Here is a 23,018-nt window from a genome sequence, read left to right on the forward strand (position 1 = left end):
TCCCTAAACCCACTTCTGCTGACTCTTAGGTAACTGTCAGCCTGAGCTTTGATCAGACACTGCCTGTACCTGCCGCCTTCTGTGTGATTTGTGTGGGACACGCCATGGCTGCTGGCCATCACTCAGCCCAGGGGACAGTGCCCTTCTCTGTCACTGTGGGGGCCCGTCCTCAGCAGCGACCAGGTAGCCCCATTAGGCGCCAGACCGAAATAGCCCACTTGTCATGTCTGCAGGTGGTTCCTGAGCCAGAAGTGACAGAGGGGCTGGCGTGGGACAGGCTAGCACCCCACAGCACTTCTCATAGTTAGAAAGACGTCCATAGAGAAAAGGGGGCACCCAGAGCAGAAGGCCTGCGCCTTTGGTTGCCACCTCAGGGACTTGGTCATGGAACCAGCACCCTGCTCTACTTGCATCTGAGGTCTAGAGGTTATAGAAGTCAAAGGCTCGGGGTGACAAGGAACCACAGAGCAGACCAAGAGTCAAACACACCACCCAGGTGGCCCAGCCTGAGACCCCAAATCCCAGCATGAAGGCACTCAGGACAAGATAGCTTGAGGTCAGGGTCTTACCAGGGGATGACAGTGGGTGCTTCCTGGAACCAAGACACCCTGAGTGTTACCACCACGGGCCACACCCTTGTTAGGGTGTCAGCACTCAGCCAGGATGCAGCCCGAATGCAGAGTGAAGTCCCAACACTCCTGTTCCCATGCCAGAGCCTGGATCTGTCTGGGAGGAGTCCGCACAGGTCACTCAAGTCTCAGCATTGGAGGCTTCTGAGGTCTCACCTGGGGACAGTAGCACCTCGCTCCTGATACTACAGGATAGAAAGTCAGGGCAATATCTTTAGCTTCTCTTGACCTGTCCCCTCCCTACATTGTCCGCTCAGCATCTCATGAGATAGGAGACTTACGTGATTGTCAGGCTGAGGAAGAATAGAATATTTTAGTCTTTTCCCTTTGGGAGCAGGGGCCACGGAGCGCAGGCATTTCTCTGACCCTCTGCAGTCAGCTTACCCATCCAGCGCTGGCTTTGACTGGACACTGAGTCAGTCCAGTATGGGTTGGGTTAGTACTGCCTGTTGGGCTTTCAGACTAAAACATGTTTGCTAATCTTGTCTTTACTACCAGTGAAGAAATTATTCATTCTTCCACAGGCCTTAGTATTTTCTTTTATTTTTGACTTATTTCTCAGTCTAGAACTTAGGCAAGGAAGAGGTTTATTATTTACTGAATCCTGACGGGGTTCAGGACAAGCCGCTCCCAAATAAGGAACTCTGACATATTGATTATTTTGAATTAAATTGACTTAAGAAGCAGTTGTTACAAGAAGGACACTTTCAACCTCCTCTGTCCCCTTGAAGAAAGAAAATCAATCTCTCATATGTAAGGTACTCTCCGTGTGCCAGGAGGCTGAGAGGGATGTGTCCACAAACCTGTTACTTCTTTACTCATTTACTGCCCCAAATTCAAATTTCTTTGGTCAGTTCCTCATGAATTTATGTTTTGTCTAAAAGGTATAAAAATTGCCATCTGTGGTCACTCTGAGTATCAAACTTTCATGAGCGCCTGTGTATATAACATTTAAATGTTTTTTCTCTTATCAATATATCTGGTGCTAGTTTAATTATTTGTTGGTGTTGCTGTTTAGTCCTAAGTTATACCCGACTCTCTAGAGACCTCAAGGACTGTAGCCCGCCAGGCTCCTCTGTCCATGGGATTTCCCAGGGAAGAATTCTGGAGTGGGATGACTGGCCAACCACAAAACCAAGAAGGGATGAAGGAAAAGTCTTCCTCCACTACAATCCCCTCAAACAAGTCCCATGGCTTTATTAATGATTCAGGTATGTGGCCCTGGGGAGGGTCTCACAGATTTTTCTAAAAACTCAAATGGTTGACTAGATCTGGGAAGTGACACTTATTTGTGCTAAGTAATACCCTCAGCATGTTACACAAAGTATATCTTATTTCATCCTCACAACCTACAGATGAGGATAAGCATTATTAATACTGCGGCTTCAAAAGAACCAGAGGCTCAGAGACTTTCAATAACTTGTACCACGTCAGGCAGCTTCTGAATTCCTTGCTCCACCGCCCAAGCTCTGTGTCATGCGTTACTTGGAATTTCTATGGAAACCAAATGATGGCCCTTCCCTTCCTGCCATATTTAATCCAGCTCAGTTCAGCTCAAACTTGGAGGAGCATTATGTCTGGTAGTTTGGAAGAGCTTGATGGTTACCAATGAAGATTCTAAAGTCTCTCTCACTTTGTATCCAGTTCTAGCTTTGTCATCTTGGACAAATGATATATGGATATCAAGTGTCCATTTATTTTACCTAAAAACCAGCAAAGTAATAGTCCTTACCTCTCAAAGTGAAATGAAATGTTGCATATAAAGTGTGTAGCACAGAGCCTGGAACATAGAAATCTATGCTGTCCTTAAAGCCTGATGGGTAAGTCACAAGTGTTTAACTATGTTTTCTCCTAGTCTGTATTGCTGTTTCTTATGAGCAAGTGCACAGTAAAAATAATTCATGTATACCATACCAGTGTTACTGATTCAAATAACATACATGCCTTGGTCACAGAATCGCCTGTAATCATACCTCTAGATTTCATGCTTTGCTGCTGCTGCTGTTAAGTCGCTTCAGTTGTGTCCGACTCTGTGCGACCCCATAGACGGGAGTCCACCAGGCTCCCCGTCCCTGGGATTCTCCAGGCAAGAACACTGGAGTGGGTTGCCATTTAGTGTCCAGCAAAATGCATATGGAATTTGTTATGGGTGAGGGGTACGCTTCCATAAAATAAAAATTAGATTTTTATTTTCAATAAATTCATTCACTCAGAAAGGCCTAGAATTTGTGCCTTTTTCTAGAAATGCTCTCTTTTCTGAGCCCTATCCCTCTTATTGGCTAACTCAGAATGAAAATGCTTCAAAGAGGCTCTTTCTGAACACTGGGCTTTGAGTCCCCTAGCTATAGGCTCACCAAGCAGGTGTTCCTTTCCTCTTTGTAATAATTTGTGAACCAAACAAGACTTGAGTCATGTCTGTCTTATCTGGTACTGTTTGCCTAGGATCTAGCACAGTTGTGGGGAGGTCATATATATCTGTCAAGTTGAGTTGATTGAAAACGGTCCACATTCTGTCAGATAAATGAGGGCAAACCAACATATGTATGACATTTACCTTATGCTAGGCATTCAACAGATACAACTACAATTCATTCTTAACAACTCCACATGATATCCAGTATGACACATACCCCTACTCCCCCCAAATGCTGAAGCTTAGTATGGTTAAGTATCAGGCCCAAAGGTTATCAACTGACTATCAGCAATTGGCTTCAGAGCCTGATATATTCTACTACAATGCCATCACTTTTATTACTATATGGATATGCAGCAAAACCAGTGAAGTACATTTTGATTCAATGGATAGATAGATAGATAACTGTTGTTGTTTTTCAGTCACTAAGTTGTGTCTGTCTCTGTGCAGTCCCATGGACTGCAGCACGCCAGACCTCCCTGTTCTTCACTATCTCCCAGAGTTTACTCAAATGTGTGTCCATTGCATCGGTAATGCCATCCAACAGTCTCACCCTCTCTTGCCCGCTTCTCCTCCTGCCTTCAATCTTTCCTAACATCAGGGTCTTTTATAATGAGTTGGCTCTTCACATCAGGCGGCCAAAGTATTGGAGCTTCAGCTTCAGTGTCAGTGCTTCCAATGAATATTCAGGATTGATTTCCTTTAGGATGGACTGGTTAGATAGATGATACAGACTTCTTTGTTTCTGAAAGAAAATACGTAACTAAAACACATCCATAGCAATGTCACTTTATGTCACTCAAACCTTACTAGATCTTTCGAAAAGCCAAATGTACAAAGTTGCTTCCCAGCTGGTTAAGCTAATAAGGAATCTGCCTGCTCAATGCAGGAGACACAAAAGACGCAGGTTCAGTCTGTGGGCTGGGAGGATCCCCTGGAGGAGGAAATGGCAACCCACTCCCGTATTCTTGCCTGGAAAATCCCATGGACGGGGAGTCTGGCAGACTACGGTTCATGGGGTCTCAAAGAGTTGGACACGACTGAGCATGCATGCACACTGACTGACTGGCAAAACTGTTGTCGTGCTTGGGTTGAAAACAAAATCCTTCCCCAGCACTACAAGCCAACACAGAAGGTTCATTCTTCTGCTGATTGCTCTGAGCAGGTGGTGGCTGCTGACGGTGCTTTCCCTCTTGGACAACAACTGCGATGAAGCACCTGAACATCTCATTCATTTGCACAGAAGACAGGCTGCCTCCAGTGCCAGCAGAGCTGCACATTTCATTATCAAATGATGTAGCAGGAAGTGGAAAATATTTACTCTATCACCTAACGCATACCCTTCTTCCCTGGGGTGTGTTGACTCCGTGTTTTGGACAGCCTGGATTAAACAAAACTGTGGGGAACTGCTCCATCACTTAATCAACTCTACAACTGGAAACACTTTTCTGACACTCATATCTAATTAACAGTAATAATAAAAGTAATGTGATGGTACTGATACTTTGGCCAAAATACAAAGTAGTGTCACCAAATTAAACTTTAGCAGAAGCTTCCTACTATTTAGGAGAAGGCAATGGCACCCCACTCCAGTACTCTTGCCTGGAAAATCCCATGGACAGAAGAGCCCTACTATTTGCCCATCTTTCATTCCAGTGACTGCCAAAAAAAAAAAAAAACTTACAAGCCACATACTCCCCAGTTTTGATGTATGCCTGAGATGAATTTGCATAATGAATAGCAAAATTGAAATAAACACTAATTATGTACTGAATGAGATCTGGAGAGGTGATTCCAGTAATTTGTCCAGCTAATCATCGGGAGATGATTTCTCAGCTATGACTGTACATAACAGAAATGTACTACCCCTTAAAAATGCAAAACCAGTGGGTCAGTGCTTAGGACAATGGCCCCAAGGGACACAGACATCAGGCCATCATGATTCTGTCATTGTTTATAGTCTGTGGACAACATGCTTATATGGTTAGCATGTGTTGACCACCTATATGACAGGTACTACTCTAAGGTCTCCACATAGTGAAGTAAGGTAAAGGTGAGGGTACATGCTCAGTCAGGTTCAACTCTTTATGACTCCATGGACTGTAACCTGCCATGTTCCTCTGTCCATGGAATTTTCTAGGCAAGCATACTGGTTCAGTTCAGTCACTCAGTCATGTCTGACTCTTTGCGACCCCATGGACTGCAGCATGTCAGGCCTTCCTGTCCATCACTAACTCCCGGAGTTTACTCAAACTCATGTCCATTGAGTTGCTGATACCTTCCAAAGATCTCATCCTCTGACTAGAGTGGGTTGCTATTTCCTACTCCAGGGAATCTTCCTGATGCAGGGATCAAGTTTAGCTAATTTAATCTACACCATTTTATCTTTAAAAAATGTCAAAAGCACATAGAGTTTAAGTAACTTGGCTAACAACTTACCATATCTGATGAACAGTAAAATCTAGAATTAACCCAAGATGCCTGCTTCCAAAGTCTAGGCTCTCCACCATTAAGTTAAGCTACCTTTCTCCATCTGTAAGTACTTATGGCTGAATTTATGCAGTGGACACTCTCAGTTTGGTATAACAGGAAAATTGCCATTTAAAAATTATTATTTCCAATCTCCAATATCAGCTTCATCATAACTTTGACTTTGGGAACCATCATCAACCTAATGACTAATGTATGTATGTATGACAACCCTTGCAATGGGCTGCCATTTAATCCAGGAGTACATGAATTCAAATTTAACATGTTTAGAAGATTCAGGGGATACTCAACTATACATCTAAGCTGTTTAGTTTCAGAACGGAAATGCCTAAGAAAATCTCTAAGATTTATTTTCCATTGGCTACTGTTCAGTAGAGGTAGGTCATGGTGAAACCATTGGCAGAAATGTCTTCCAGCAGTTGTCTGCAGCATGGAAATCTCAGTTTAGGCCCAAAAGTCAATAGCTCATAAAAATTAAATTACTTCCTTTACTACAAATCCCAGAGCACTGTTTGAGCATATGTAACCCTGACATACTTGTTCCATGTAAGATGCTCTAGCCTGGTACTTCACATACATGAACACTCATCTTCATGAGGATATTAAGAAGTAGTTTTATTACCTCTATTTTACAAATAAGGAACTCTGAGATATTAATTTGCTCAGAGTTACACAGAGTATAAGAATAAAAGTTAAATCAAATCTAGATTGCCTTAAAAAAATTTTTCTCAAAAGTTTTCCAATCCCTGTTTATAAATATCCTCATAATATCTCCAGATTAATAAAAAATTTCCATGTATCCCTTACACCATTACTCCTTATATCTTAACTTCTTTCCAGCACTGAAGGCAAGAAATCAGCAAGAAGAGTCTTAAATTAAAGCACAGCCTAGATCATTGCTGAGTCTGGCTTTTCTTCAAAGAGTTATATCTCATGACTAGTTCATAAGGTCTGTGCATGTGTATGTGCTCAGTCACTCAGTCTTGTCCAACTCTTGCAATCTCATGGACTATATCCTGCCAGGCTCCTCTGTCCATGGGATCAAAAATACTGGAGTGGATTGCCATTTCCTCCTCCAGGGCACCTTCCCAACTTAGGCATCAAACCCATGTCTCCCATGTCTCCTGCACTGCACGAAAAGTCTTTAGCACCGAGCCACCAGTGAAGCCATTTAGCTCATTCAAATGTATTTGCACACCAATTCAGAGGAGCCCACTGGTATTTTAAAATATCAGAGACTTCGCTATAATTCTATCACCCAGTCACATATCTGCCCCACAGGGCAAATCTATAACTGCCCAGGAATACAGAATAAAAGCAAATATTAAGAGAGTATATTGTAAGAGAATTTGAGGCATACTCTCTAGTTAGAATACTTAGCTGTATAATATTTTATTTACCATAATTCAGTTTGGTCTATTATATATCATCATATATGTTGAAAAAAATTGGCATGATTTTTTAAATTAAAAATAAATTCTCTTCAACACTGAAAGCACTGAAGTCACAGCAATAAATAGTACATGATCATTGCCACAGAGGCTCAGACAGCAATTGAATAATAGTATTATTACTTTTTATGTGACAAAAGTAAATACTACAGACTTAAATGTCTTCCTTTCAATTCTATCTTAAAATGAATATAGGAAAATCATGATTAGATATTTGATGGAAAAGAAATCACTAGACTAGACATAAGTGCATTTTCTCAGTTCATTCATAAATAGACAGGAAACATGTTTTTTTTTTTTTTTATTTAAAATGAAGCAATTCTGTCCCATGTAAAATAGATACACCTACCCAGAATTCAGATTGTTTCTTATAATGAATACACTTTATCTGGGTGATCTCAATCATTCTTATAGCTTCAAATATCACATATTTTCCCAAATTCTTAGCTGATAGAAAATCTCAGCTTCTGGCTTGATTTCCAAATCCATTTATACACTGGATATTTTAATTTGAATGACCTACAAGAAAGTCGAGACCCACATAATAATTAATTCTAAATGAAATCAAGAAAATGGTTTTTATTAAAACACAAGTGGGTGGGTTTCCTTCATTACAAGTATCAGTTGATCTAGTCTAGATATTTCTAGTCCTGATGATCACAGGTAGATTGAAAGGCCACCCACGTGCTGCCTTTCCATTCTCATTTGTGTGTGTGTGTATGCTCAGTTGCATCAGACTCTCTCTGGCCCCAAGGACTGTAGCCCACCAGGATTTTCCAGGCAAGAATACTGGGATGGGCTGCCATTTCCTACCCCAGGAGATCCTCCCCATCCAGGGATCAAACCTGTGTCTCCAGCAACTCCTGCACTGGCAGGCAGATATTTTACCACCAGGGCCACCTCCTCTCCCCCAACCCACCCCATTCTCATTTACATCACTACAAAAACCATTGAATAAGTCCCAGCCCAGTTCCTGGGCACCCCATTATGTTCAATTCTGGCCAACACTCTCTTGAGGTACAATAAGCTGCCCTTTGACTTCCTAAAACTCATCCAGACCTGCCACACAGAGGCAGAAGACAAATGTTGAAACAGCAGCAACAGAAACAAGATGAAAACAAGTGCAGTCATTCTGAGATTAGCCTGGTGTGAACAAAGGAGAGGGGACCTTGTGCACAGCCCCTGACTTGCTGTCTGGAAGCATAATTCAGAGAAATCCTCAAAGTGCCAAACTAAGGAAAAAGCTATTCTTCATTCATGTTCTTAGTCAAAAAAGGTCTGATTGCTATCAAATCAATATTCATAATAATATCCAAAATAAGGTTTCTACCATATCTTGAATTGTATATACAACTCTGCTGCTGCTGCTAAGTCACTTCAGTCGTGTCCGACTCTGTGCAACCCCATAGATGGCAACCCACCAGGCTCCCCCGTCCCTGGGATTCTCCAGGCAAGAACATTGGAGTGGGCTGCCATTTCCTTCTCCAATGCATGAAAGTGAAAAGTGAAAGTGAAGTCGCTCAGTCGTGTCCGACTCTTCATGACCCCATGGACTGCAGCCTACCAGGCTCCTCCATCCATGGGACTTTCTAGGCAAGAGTACTGGAGTGGGGTGCCACTGCCTTCTCCATATACAACTCTAGCAAACCCATAAAACATGTAATTTGCTTTTGTGACACTTACATAACACAAGATTATATACTCCTGAAGGAAGTTGCTAATTCCCCAGGACTGACCGGAGCCACAAAGTCACTCTGAGAAGGCTCATCTTCTTCCTCCAAAGGTCCCTTCTCCAGAGAGGCCCTTCCTGACCAGGCTCAGGACCCAGCACATCCATTCCTGGGTGTCTATGTCAACATTATCACATTCTTCCTGTTGAGTGCTCACATCATCCCTGCAGGGTTTCTTTATTCTTTTCCAGCTCTTATCTCACTTGTTTTTCATCCATGGATTATTTCTATGTTTACGTCATTGAAACTCCTCTCCTCTAACTAGGATGTAAGTTTCATGCTTATGTAAGGACTGATTCTATTGTTTTCTTTTTCTTTACATAATATTACATTCTTTGAACCTCAGACAAGATAATGGACTGAAAAGTGTCTGATTCAATATACAAATAGTTTCTATTACTGTATGTCACAGTCCAGGGGAATTAAGAGTGTTTAAGAAAGTAAAATCATAAAATCACATGATATAGAAGCTGAAGGGTGGGGCCTAGAAATTGTTTCTTTCAACTCTTCATTTTATAAATAGTGATTAAGACTGAAATACTGACTTAGGTCCAGAAGACTAATTTACTTCAGACCTTTTGCAACATTTTCCTTTTACCTGAAATTTCTATTGGAAATGATTATGCCACCTAGCTCACATTCACCGTTCAAATCCCAAGTTGAAAATTACTTTGTAGCAAAGAAATTCCTGCTTTCTCAAGATAAAATCAATGTCCTTGAACTTCAGTACATGGTCTAATGTTGAATGCTTATTTGATAACCATGCCAGAAGACTTTTTCATAGTCTCAAGAAATGAGCCAGAACAATATAAACAAATAATATAAGGAAGGTCTATTCTCTATAACTTATTTTAAAATTCATAAGTTCTGAGGTAAATCTTCCTTTTGCATGCCCAGTTCAGTTCAGTTCAGTCACTCAGTCATGTCCGACTCTTTGCGACCCCATGAATCGTACACCAGGCCTCCCTGTCCATCACCAACTCCCGGAGTACACTCAAACCCATGTCCATTGAGTAGATGATGACATCCAATTATCTCATCCTCTGTCATCCCCTTCTCCTCCTGCCCTCAATCTTTCCCAAGCATCAGGGTCTTTTCAAATGAGTCAGCTCTTCGCATCAGGTGGCCAAAGTACTGGAGTTTCAGCTTCAACATCAGTCCTTCCAATGAACACCCAGGACTGATCTCCTTTAGGATGGACTGGTTGGATCTCCTTGCAGTCCAAGGAACTCTCAAGAGTCTTCTCCAATGCCACAGTTCAAAAGCATCAATTCTTCGGTGCTCAGCTTTCTTTATAGTCCAACTCTCACATCCATACATGACCACTGGAAAAACCATAGCCTTAACTAGACAGACCTTTGTTGGCAAAGTAATTGTCTCTGCTTTTTAATATGCTATCTAGTTGGTCATAACTTTCTTTCCAAGGAGTAAGAGTCTTTTAATTTCATGCCTGCAATCACCATCTGCAGTGATTTTGGAGCCCCCCAAAATAAAGTCAGCCACTGTTTTCACTGTTTCCCCATCTATTTGCCATGAAGTGATGGGACCAGATGCCATGATCTTTGTTTTCTGAATGTTGAGCTTTAAGCCAACTTTTTGCATGCCCAAATGTATGTAAATTACATGTTATGAAAACTTAGCATTTACTTTTAAATTCTAAAACATCTGACCATCATGTCAATATTTATTCTACATCATTTTGCTAACAAAGATCCATATAGTCAAAGCTATGTTTTTTCCAGTAGTCATGTATGGATATGAGAGTTGGACTATAAAGTAGGCTGAGCACCAAAGATTTGATGTTTTTGAACTATGGTGCTGGAGAAGACTCGAGAATCCCTAGGACAGCAAGGAGATTAAACTAGTTAATCCTATAGGAAATCTGCCCTGAATATTCATTGGAAGGACTGATGCTCAAATTGAAGCTCTGATACTTTGGCCACCTGATACAAAAAGCCAACTCATTGGAAAAGACCCTGATGCTGGGAAAGACTGAGGACAAGAGGAGAAGGGGGCGACAGAGGATGAGATGGTTGGATGGCATCACTGACTCAATGAACATGAGTTAGAGCAAACTCCGGGAGATAGTGAAGGACAGGGAAGCCTGTCATGCTACAGTCCATGGGGTCACATGACTTAGTGACTGAACAACAACAAATGAAACAAAATCAAATTGACTATTACGCTCTGCCTATGGTGCATGTGTGCATGCACGTGCACACACACACACATTCACACACATGCAGTGATTCTGAAAGAACAGGCAAATAAGCTTATCATAACAGTAACAACATAATTGAGCTCATTATGTGGACTGAGCTTATCAAGCAATTCGTGAATGAGCTTTGCAATATGGATAAGCTTATCACTCTTAAGGTCCCTTCAAAATAATTAAATTGGAATAATAGTTTATCTCCAGTTAAAATTCTAGACTTTATTTCCTGGCTACTGATTCATGTAACAGAATAAAATACAAATGCAAATACAATCTCTTATAGAAGTCACAGAGATTAAAAGTAGTAGATCATTAAGTTTCTTTTATCCCTGGAGATTGAATGTATAATTTATCTTATAACTGGCCTAGTTACTGGTATAAGAAGAAGAATAAATCAATCAAATTGTAGGTATTGTTCTTATTGTTCCAGACGTTCCAATTCAGGGTGGTTGTCTGGAAGCAAACTCACTTTGGGTCATTTTTTTTAGTTCCTTTGTTTTTCAAAATTGCACCATACAGTTTTCTGTCATAATGTTTTTGTTTTTTTTTTTTTAAACAAAAGGCTATTCTCTGATATGCTCAATTGCATTCTGTCATAGAATACACATCCCCAGGGTGATTCCATCTACAACAATAAATTATTATCTTTATCATAATGTTTCAAAGATCTGGGCTTAGACCACCCTCTCTAGAGCTGCAATTTTAAACAATTACCTACCTACACCTGGATCTGAATTTTGGATAGGCATCTCAAATCCAACATATCTAAACTGAGCTATCTATCTCCCAGAGATGGTATTCTTTCTTCAAGGTTCTTTATACTGCTGAGTTCATGCAGTTATACAAGCCAGAAACTTGAGAATCTCATAATGTCATTCTTTTTCTTTCACACTCATATCTTATCAAATTTCATTGATTCGACTGCCCAGATACATTTTGAATCTGCCCATTTTTATCTCTATTCCCACTGTGGTACCTGAGATCCGGCTGCTAGCCACCATTCCTCCATCTGATATTTGTAAAATACATGTGATTCCTGCAACTTCTCTTACTTAAATTACTACAGTAGCTTCAAAACTGGTCTCCAGGCCTCTGTTTTTTCTTAATCCATACAATGTTCTTACTGATGCAAAAGTCATCTTTCAAAAACTTATTTTGTCATTCCCAAGAGTCCAGATGATTTTGTAGGAACAAACAGTTCCTCAATATCAGTGGTTTAACCAAATAATATATTATTTTGAATGCACTTTGCCTGTCTCATGTGGGTCAGCTCAAGGATCCAGGCTGACGGAACTTCAGGGATTACTGGATCCATGTACCAGAAGGAAGGATTGTAAGTACTTACTTAAAAGTAAGACTGCTGACTGGATGTGAGGCATGGCACTTCCACTCACATTTAATTGACTAAAGCAACGCAGTGGTCATCCCTAACATCAAAGAGGGTAGAGAAGTACAATCTTTCCAAATGCTGAAGAAGGAGAAGCAGAGTATTTATGAATGCATTAAGGACTATCACAGCTTTACATTGCTCTTGGGATAAAGTCCAAATACTTCAGCATAATTCTAATGACTTAATTCTGCAGCTACTAGTCCTGCCACTTTGTCTTCTCACTTGAAACCTCACAATTCTATTCTTCTCTCAGGCTCCTGAATATATAACAATCACCATCTCACATGCTCTTATTTTGACAATACCCTCTTTCTTCCCACAGCCTGTCCAGCTCTTAATTCACACACCAGTTTTAGTTTAAGAAGCATCTCTGCCTTCTACCTTCTTCATTTTATGCACCAGGAGAGTACCCTAGAATTTTCACAATTTACTGGTGTTTAATTGTCAATCTTATTCAACTCAAGAGAATAATATTGGACAATTGAACCCCAGTGAAATGGGGGAAAATGGCTTCCCAGGTGGTGCTAGTGATAAAGGGCTTGCCTGCCAGTGCAGATGTTAAGAGCTGTAGGTTTAATCCCTAGGTTGGGAGGATCCCTGGACAAGAGCATGGCAACCCACTCCAGTAGTCTTTCCTGGAGAATCCCATGGACAGAGGAGCCTGGCGGACTATAATGCATAGGGTCACAAAGAGCTGGACATGAGTGACACGACTTAGCACATCATGGCATTCAACTAAAAGATAAAGTCACAATAGCAGGGAATTTATGTGCATACCTAGATTCCAGTGTATTCTTATAGACTGTCCCCAGACTTGATACAAAGTGGAAAATTATTAATTTTTTGGAATGAATAAAAAACACTTCCTACCTAGTTTTTCTTTAATATAGGTAATTTCAGAAGCAGACTTGTGAAAGACCCAATTGATACCTCGAGGCCAAGGTAGCTAAGCCTAAAAGCAGCTTTTCCTAGGATTTTATAAGACAATAAAGGAGTACCATCTGAATATAAGTATCTTTAAGTTAAAATGTAAATTCAATTAAAGTTAAGGTCAATTAAGTCTATTCTTATCTCTCGTTTCTCATAAGTTCCTGTCAATTACTTACATGAAATTTGGTTTAGCATATTGGCTGATTCATCAGTCACGCATCCATCCACTCAGCAAATTTACTGAGTGACTACCATCAGGAATGGTTCTAAATATTGAACATATAAGAGTGAACGAACACAGGCCAAAATCCCTGCTCTTATGCTTCAGGGAGAAAATTGACAATTAATCAATAAAGAGGTAATGTTATAATTTAATTTGTAATCCATTGCCTAATTTCCATATATGTTACATTAGATTCATAAAACGAGTAAGATAGCTTTTTTATAAAAATTTTTAACTCTAAAATACTTTGGTAATATAGGAATTACTTATACTGTTAAGGTTTAATAAAACTTCACTCCGTCATGTTCTGTATTGAATGACAATTTTAGAAAAAAGTTTTTTTTCCCCCAATCTGATTAAATTTTAATAGTTACTGGTAATAAATAAATACTGTTTATATTATATCCAATAGTGATAAATGCTATGAAGATCAAATAAGTGAAGAAAGGGCTTGAGGGATGCTAGAGTGGGCAATGGGAGTGCATTGTAAATGATTAGTCAGGAGGAGGTCTCATGGCAACTGGTCCAGAATTTGAAGGCGGAGTTGAAGTGATCTCCCCTACCTTGGGAAAGAGGTTTTAGGTAGAGGAGAGAGCAAGTCCTCCAAGAAGGGGCCACACCTTACAGATTCAACTTATAACAAGAAGAATGGGAGGGTTGGATAAGAAAGAACAGTGAAAGAGGAGTTTGCACTCACTGCAGGGAGATAGCCTGGTAGCAAGGTACAAACAGCAGCTCTGGGGAAGTCTTTGGCTGAACAGTCCAAGACAAGAAAAAAATGTGCTCCTTTTGAAAAAAGGTGGAGATCTTGAATTTTCTACTCGGCACTTCTGAGCGATCCAGTTTAGAATTTGTTTTCGCACCTCTAGAGAAGATGATAATATAACTCTAGCTGACCTACTGAGGTCTTTGTATGATTACACTTGGCATCTCAAGTCAACTTCCTGTAACTCCATCTTCTGTTTTATCGTCTGTCTGCATATGGGCCCCTGCCTCTCTACCTTCACCACTTGCTGGATATTTCGATACTTAAGAAAGCGATGTTCAGAATCAGGGCCTTAACTTGAGTGAGTCAATTCACTGATGACACCAATGGTGATCCCTCTGCAATCAGAAGCAGATTCCATCCCAAACCCTCAACCTTGAAATTCCAATTTAAGCACAATGACAACGGCTTCCATGTATATAGATGCATTTCTCCAGAAGTATTCTAAAGCACTTTAACAATTATATTAATATACAGGCAATCACATCACCCACCAGTAAAACACAGTCACGTCTGGGGGCAAATGTGGTCACTATTTAATAACAAGAATAAAGACAAACTCATCCACAAATGCCACAGACAAACATGAGGAGTGGGAAAGAGGGTAGACTGAGAAGCTAGATGAACCTCAAATTAGGAATAAGACAGGATAACTTAGTTAAAGCCTTCACTTCTATTAAATATCTCATGCATAAGTGATTTCAGTATTAACTTCTTCAGTGTCACCCAGGCTCACTGTACTATTGAAACAACAAAGATAGAAATTAGTCATCCTCTTTTGACCGATTGAATAGGAATACTTTCTAGATGTAATCCAATGCACTGTCACTGTTGACCTCAATTCCACTCTTTTAAGTGTAGAGTTAAATTGATTCAAATACTCTTTGATAATACAGAGTTACCAAAGGAAAAAAAAAAAAGCCAATATTTCTCAAAAGATGACCCATAAGATAGTTGCCTTAGAGTCATAAGAGAATGTAATAAATGTTATGATTCCTGAGACCCATATCAGACATTCTCAATCAGATTATTCATAACTAAAACCCAGGGATTTGCTTTTAGATAAGCTAAGTAACCCCTACGCACAGGTACTGACAGATTTGGATACCACTGGTCCAAATAGGATTAAGTGACCTCCTGGCCATGACATTCATAATGAGGAATGGGATAGATCATGAAACCATGGGTATTTATGAAAAGAAGCAATTCCCAGGGCTCTATATTCCTAGATAGCTGTTGTTAGACTGTTGAAATGTATTTCTCTGAGTTGCAATACCATTCAGACTATAAATTCTAAGTCTCTAGATGGGGATTTCAGAGCCTGTGTAATTTAATGCTCAATTTACAAAATTGGAAACTGAGGACAAAGAGACCATGTGACTTGACTAAGTCTATAACAGGAACTTTGAATATATTACAATGGCCTTTCCACCAAAGCAGCGCAATTCTGGCCCAAGGGCCTGATCTGGAAATGCCAATTGGACTGTGGCTGCTTTTAGTAATTTTCCATTTCCTTCTCATTAACTATCTGGTTCACCCCTAACAATAGTCTTGCATGCTTTTACTTTCGTAACATTTTGATTTCTTTCTTTCCTTCCTCTTTCCTTATATTCACTTGGTACCTGCTTCACATAACATCATTTTGAACAATAACTGCAAACTATTTTTTGTTCCCACTAAGATAGAAAGTCATTGCCAGGTAACGGGCAGGTGATGGCATTCTGCAATGCAAAGAATATGACTTTTGAAATCTAAAGAACTATACCCCAGTCACAATTGTTGGTAGTTTAGTAGCTAAGTCATGTCTAACTCTTGTGACCCCATGGACTGTAGCTTGCCAGGCTCCTCTGTCTATGGCATTCTCCAGGCAAGAATACTGGAGTGGGTTGCCATTTCCTTTTAATGAATTTTAGACATAGATAGCATTCATTTATTGAATAACTATTTGTTGAGGATCTACTATGTCCTTGGGATTGGTAGGTGCTGGTAGCAACACAGCCGTAATCTCTTCCCTCCAAGACAGTTCAGTCAATATAAAGACAGATATTAAATAGGGAATTAAGTTAATAGATGGTAAGAGCTATATGGGCTTCCCTGGTAGCACCTAATTGTAAAGAACATGCCAGCAGATGCTGGAGACATAACAGATAATGGTTTGATCCCTGGAAGGGGGCATGGCAACCCACTCCAGTATTCTTGCCTGGAGAATCCGATGGACAGAGAAACCCAGTGGGCTTCTTTCTTTGTGAAACAGGGTCACAAAGAGTTGGACACAGCTGAAACAAGTGATCATGCACAAAAGCTATAAAGGGACAGTTTGGGCTGTTCTGAGGTAAGATTATCTATACAGGAAAGGAAACCTAGTCAGGGAGGAAGGGGGGCTCAAAAAAAAGCTTCCTCTTTGGACTCTGTGGGAGAAGACAAGGCTGGGATAATCTGAGAGAATAACATTGAAACATGTATATTATCGTATGTGAAATAGATCTCCAGTCCAGGTTCGATGCACGAGACAGGGTGCTCAGGGCTCGTGCACTGGGATGACCCTGAGGGATGGGATGGGGAGAGAGGTGGGAGGGGGGTTCAGGATGGGGAACACATGTCCACCCATGGCTGATTCATGTCAATGTATGGCAAAAACCTCTACAATATTGTAAAGTAATTAGTCTCCAATTAAAAAAAAAACTTGAAGGAAGAAAAAGAGAAGCTTCCTCAAGGAAATGACACTGAAGTAGAGACCTAAGAGTTGAGAAAAAGTTAGGCAGACAAGGGACTTCCCTGGTGGCCTGGGGGTTAAGATTCCACACTCCCATTTAGCGGGCCTGGGTTCAATCCCTAGTCAGGAAACTAGACCCTACTTGCCATAACTAAAGACCCTGTCTGCCTCAACAAAGATTGAAGTTCTGTATGCCACAATTAATACCTGGCACAAACAAACACATAATAAATAAATATTTAAAAGAAGAAAGGAGCTAGCCAGGCAGAAGAGAAGCATGCAAGAATGCTATAGTTAAATCTAAAGTGCAAGCAAACTTCCTAAGATGAGAAAGGATCTGAAAGTCTGTGTAATCAGATTTGGGGAAGAGAGCATAGAATAATGTCAAAAAAGAAGGAAATGGCCAGATCATGACTCTGCAGGTATTACTGAGTAAAATAGATATAATCTAACTGCCAGCAGGTGATTACTGGCATCAGAAAAGGTCAATTTTGAAAGAAGAATTTGATAGAAGATAAAATGACAATAATATGAACAGATATGCATACAAAGTATTATTAAAATCGCATAGATTTCATATATAAACATGCTGTGTCCTCTAGAGAAAGGAAGCTTAAATCCATAGGTCTCACAGTCAAAAAAAAAAAAAACAACTTATTCCCATTTAAGCAAATTATGATGGGAGGTCATCAGCTTCCGCTCTTCCTTTTCAAAGGAATCAGGAGCAAACTGAATTTGCGAGTGTGCATGCCTGTGTGTCATGCACTGATGTGAAGGCTGGACCATAAAGAAGGCTGAGCACCAAAGAACTGATGCTTTCAAATTATGGTGCTGGAGAAGACTCTTGAGAGCCCCTTGGACAGCAAGGAGAACAAACCAGTCAATCCTAAAGGAAATCAACCCTGAATATTCAATGGAAAGACTGATGCTGGAGCTGAAGCTTCAATACTTTGGCCACTTTATACAAAGAGCCAACTCATTGGAAAACACCCTGATGCTGAGAAAGATTGAGGGCAGGCAGAGAAAGAGACAATAGAGGATGAGATGGTTGGATGACATCATCGACTTAATGGACATGAGTTTGAGCAAGCTCAGGGAGATAGTGAAGGACAGGAAAGCTTGGTGTGCTGCTGCAGTTCATGGAGTTGCAAAGAGTCAGACACAACTCAGCAACTGAGCAACAACAATGCATGTGTGAGTGTTTGATTTACCATGTCATTTGCAAAGTCTTCAAAAATGACTCCCCAGTATTGATGCCCTGACTAAAGTCATTCTGGGGCTCAGCTGGTGTTTTATAGCAGCATTTTGAAACAGAGCAGGAACCTATAGTCCTTCCCCCCCATGTCCTCTGCCTGCCTTTTGTCTGTGAAAAACTTTACTCAAAGAGTAAGTTTAATCAGAGAAATGAGAACATGCAAAAACAAAGGAAAACAAAGGAGACCAAATAATGTAGTCATTAAGCATAGTCAAGGACTTTTAGCTTCTTCTCAAGGGCTATAGATAACATTCTGGGCCATATTCTGTGAGCTGTCCTATAGATACTGAAATTCTCAGTGGATTAAGTTAACTACATGATGACCACACTGCAGCCATGACATAAACCGCCACAGTTCTGAGAATTGGCCTCAAATAAATGGGAACACACTGACCCTGGAACTGAAGATTAACTGTACCTAAAACAACAAAGATGATGCTGGTCAGACCACTGATGACAAATCTGAAGATGATCGTCAGAGCCGACTGCTGTTTCTTCACGTAGCCCCCTCCCTCAGCCAATAACAGCTCTCACCCCCTGCTTATTAGTGGAGGAGTCAGTCTTTGGACAGACGTCCACCCTCCCCCTCAGTTGCCAGCATCTGAAATAAAGCAAACTTTCCTTTCCACCAGGCTGGCCAGTTTATTGGCTTTTGAGTGGCAAGCAGCTGGACCCCACCTTCTAATGACAATACCATGATTTTTACCATATTCCACAGGAACACTAACCATGGACAGATCTGTGATCCAGTGGCTAATTATTATCCTTATTGTATGTAGCTTGGGCTACAGAACATGTCTACTGCAAAGAGTCAAAAAAGTAGTCCAATAATCAACTTCCAGAATTGAAAAAAAAATAAATAAATAAACGGTTAGACCTCTGCTTCATGAGTTGGTAGTCATCAAGGAACATGATCTCTTGCAGACTGTTTTCAGTCCTCATCATTGGGAGAAAGAAATAACTTTAAAGAATCTTGGTCATTAACAAACTATAAAATAGTATTTACAGAATGAACTGCCTTGCCATTCACTGAGTGAAGTAACTTCCCTTTTTCATTCAAAATGTTTTCCTGTTTGGCTTGGCCATATGAAAAGCAAAACATTATACCTTCTGTTTTCCATGGGTGTCATTCTTCAGATTTCTACACTTATTTCCTTCCACATACACACAACCTTGTCAAAATGAACTTTCAGTTTTTCAGGGATTCTTTTTATAAACACTGAATTTGGAGAAAGGGGAATCTGATGAATATTAAAAGAGTTGTCTCTAAAGAACTAAATCTTTTAGAAAAGTCAAAGGTGCAATATATATACATACACACACACACACACACTATATACATACACACACTATATACATATACACACACACACACTCAGTGTTTTTCTGTTTCCCTGAACTACCACTGGTCTTACTAAACAGCTCTTGGAGAATAAATTTCCTTACACTCAAGAACCAAATGCTGTCATATAGGATCCCTTCCTGTTCTTCTTGGAAAATATTCTTGGCTTTAATCTAATGAGTTGAAAAGAGAGAGATCGAACTTATCAGTTAAATGCTGAGGATCAATTCCTGGCCTTAATGGATACCCTCAGAGTATTATAGTAAATTAGCAGTACAACAAAAGACAGTCAACTCATAATACCCATAGTGATTCTGCTTGAGCCATAACTTGCAAATGAACTACTACAATCCCACCCCTTTGCCTAATCCTAAAAGATCATATTCCATTAATGAGGTAAACACATAATACTAACTAATCACTATCACTTTTCAACTTTGCTAATGTTCAAATGCAAGTTTAGTTCTATTAGAATTTTATCTAGCCTGTAGACTAGTTCATCTAGCATATGCTAATGAATTTCTTCTAAAGAAAAAAAATGCCTTAAGTATTCTTTCCCTTTGAGCTATTACCTGAAAAGTCGTCTAGCAGCAATTAGAACTTGTCAAAGGAGCTTACAGTGATGAGTTCAGTATAAGTGGAACCATCTTGGATCCCAATTCACAGTCCCAACTGCTTAACACTTACCTCCAATGTATTCCTCAAGTACTTCAGGATAATATAACCACTTAATGAGTCACATTGAAAACCCATGCTTAAAGCAATAACACTTATAGACCAAAGAGATTGAACTAGCAGCCAATTGAGAATAACAGGCCAACTGATACCGTTTATACACTCCAGTTGACTCAAAACTATCACGCTTACTAGGGGAAAGAAAACTGCTCAAGAATCCTGGCTGTATCCACTTCCCTAATTTAACATTATACTAAAAGACCCAAAACCATGTGATATTAGAGATGAAATTTTATTAGAGACATTAGAAACTGAATATCTCTATAATTTCAAGTCCCACAAAAACTAGCACTTTTCTCCAGGATTTATAGCAGGGCCTCAAGTGAGAAATTATAAAGTTAGAAAATCTAAGTTCAAAGTCTGGTTGACACTTCCTTAGGTGCATGATCTTGGATGAGCAACATCATCTTTCTAGACCACAGTTTCCTCATCTTTATGTTCTATAGATAATAAGAACCTATTTTATGGTTGAAAATACTATGCAAGTGCAAGTATCCTGTTAGGATCTTTAGAATTTTTAATTAGAAGTTTGATAAGTTAGTTGAGTCATTTATCACACCTTCAAAAGCTCCCTGTGTTGTACCATGTAGATATAACTTTCACCTATCTAATACTTTCAAAATATACTCAGCAATTCTGATGCTCATGATGTATTTAAGTATCATTTTACATAGAGCATTACAATTTAATATTATCCGGCAAAGGACAAAGCCTCTGACATTGGAAAGACCTTGTGAGGTATGGGAAGTGAGAGAAAATCAGTGTGACTGGAATTTACAGAGAAAAGGATAAGTGGTTAAAAACTGTTTGGAAAATCAAGGAGGGGATCAGATCCCATGTCTGCCAGCCATGATAAACAGACTGAATTGATGTGCAGTGGAAGGTTTAAATAGAAGACCAATGTGACTCTGTCTTTTTTTGTTTTGTTTTGTTTTTTTAATGTGACTGCAACATTAAGATTGCAGCAGAAAGATCAAGGAAATAAAGAGAAGGGAAGAGAAGCCCCCTGGGAGGCTATTTTAATTAAATAATGACCAAGATGGTGGTCAAGCGATAATGTACCAAGATGGTGGTCAAGCGATAAAGAGGAAGTGGTAGACACAGGTACATAGTAAATTAGAATGAGGGACTTCCCTGGTGGTCCAGTGGTTAAGAATCCACCTTGAAATGCAGCAGACTGGGGTTCAGTCCTTGGTCAGGAAACTAAAATCCTACATACCTCAGAGCAATTGGGCCTGGCCTCTCTGGAGCACGTGTGCCACAACTAAAGAATCTGTGTACTGGGAGGAAAGATCCCGCAAGACACAACAAAAGTCCTGCATGCTACAACTCAGACCTGATGCAGCCAAAGAAAGAAAGAAATATTAGAAGAAATTAGAAGCTTCCCAGAAGTCCTGGTGGTAAAGAATTCCCTGCCACTGCAGGAGTACCAGGAGATGCAGATTTGATCCCTCAGTCGGGAAATTCCCCTGGAGTAGGAAGTAGCAACTCACTCCAGTATTCTTGCCTGGAGAATTCCATGGACAGAGGAGCCTGGTGGGCTACAATCCATGGAGTCACAAAGAGTCGGACATGACTGAGCAACTGAGCACACATTTAAAAATTAGAATAAGAAGAGGTTGAAAGCATGGGATGGTGTTGAAGACAAAGGTGAAGTGGGGACTAGGAAATAAACTGCTGCTGCTGCTAAGTCACTTCAGTCGTGTCCAACTCTGTGTGACCCCAGAGACATCAGCCCACCAGGCTCTCCTGCCCCTGGGATTCTCCAGGCAAGAACACTGGGTGGGTTGCCATTTCCTTCTCCAATGCATGAAAATGAAAAGTGAAAGTGAAGTCGTTCAGTTGTGTCCAACTCAGCGACCCCATGGACTGCAGCCCACCAGGCTCCTCCATCCATGGGGTTTTCCAGGCAAGAGAATAAACTGCTAGGATAATACTTTTTCCTCCAACCTGCAATCGATTTCAACTCTCCCTACCGAGTTTCCATTTCACTTCCCTACTGCCACAAATCAGCTTCATATCTCCACAGTGACTCGCCCCTTCTTGGGATGGCTCTAGTAACAATGCCGTCCTCACTCACTGGGCCTGTTCAGGACAATTTACCCAGTGCTACGCTTAACCAACACTTGTATCCACTACCATATGATTAGATGGCAAACCATAGAAATCTGACAATTTTCCGAGAACGCTGTTAGGTGTGGTCATAAGAGATAACCTTCAGAATTATCTGTGTGTTTTGTTGCAATGCTACTGACACTTTCTTGAGAGCATTTGCTTTATTTTCTTTTGATGTAGAAGTAGGGAGGAATCACTATTTATTCTGTTGCCCTGCCCACCTGTCCTCCCATCTGAGCCCTAGTGGAGAGCAAGAGGGTGAAGGACAAGGGAGGTGAAATTCACACCTACTTGTGAAATGTAAACAGCTTCATCTGCTAATGGCCTTGGGAGCCTTATAATTAAGGCAAACTGGCAGTGTAAACAGACAATTAGCTTGTCCTTTGGGGTGTAAACAAGAAGGGAATCCAAACATTGCTGGAAGAATCTGGGTAGGAAGTGCTTTCTGGGCAGGGTTTTATTCATCTTGTTTATTGTTGTGACAGCACAGTGCCGGCTGCTTAACAACAAATTTGCAAGAATGAATGAAGCCAGGAATGAATGAATGTTCTCCACCACTGTATTTCTCAAGGTCTAAGAACGGTGCACACAGATTTCCTAGTCTGCAAGGATGTGGATGCA

General features: G+C 40.4%; 1 protein-coding gene across 2 annotated transcripts in view; it reads right to left on the bottom strand.

Moving 5' to 3' along the window:
• LRRC4C (leucine rich repeat containing 4C) overlaps nt 1-23,018 on the bottom strand; it is a 1,420,098-nt gene that overhangs the window by 1,082,598 nt on the left and 314,482 nt on the right. The window lies entirely within an intron of this gene.

This window comes from Bos taurus, chromosome 15 (assembly GCF_002263795.3).
Source record: "Bos taurus isolate L1 Dominette 01449 registration number 42190680 breed Hereford chromosome 15, ARS-UCD2.0, whole genome shotgun sequence".
NCBI classification, from domain to species: Eukaryota; Metazoa; Chordata; class Mammalia; order Artiodactyla; family Bovidae; genus Bos; species Bos taurus.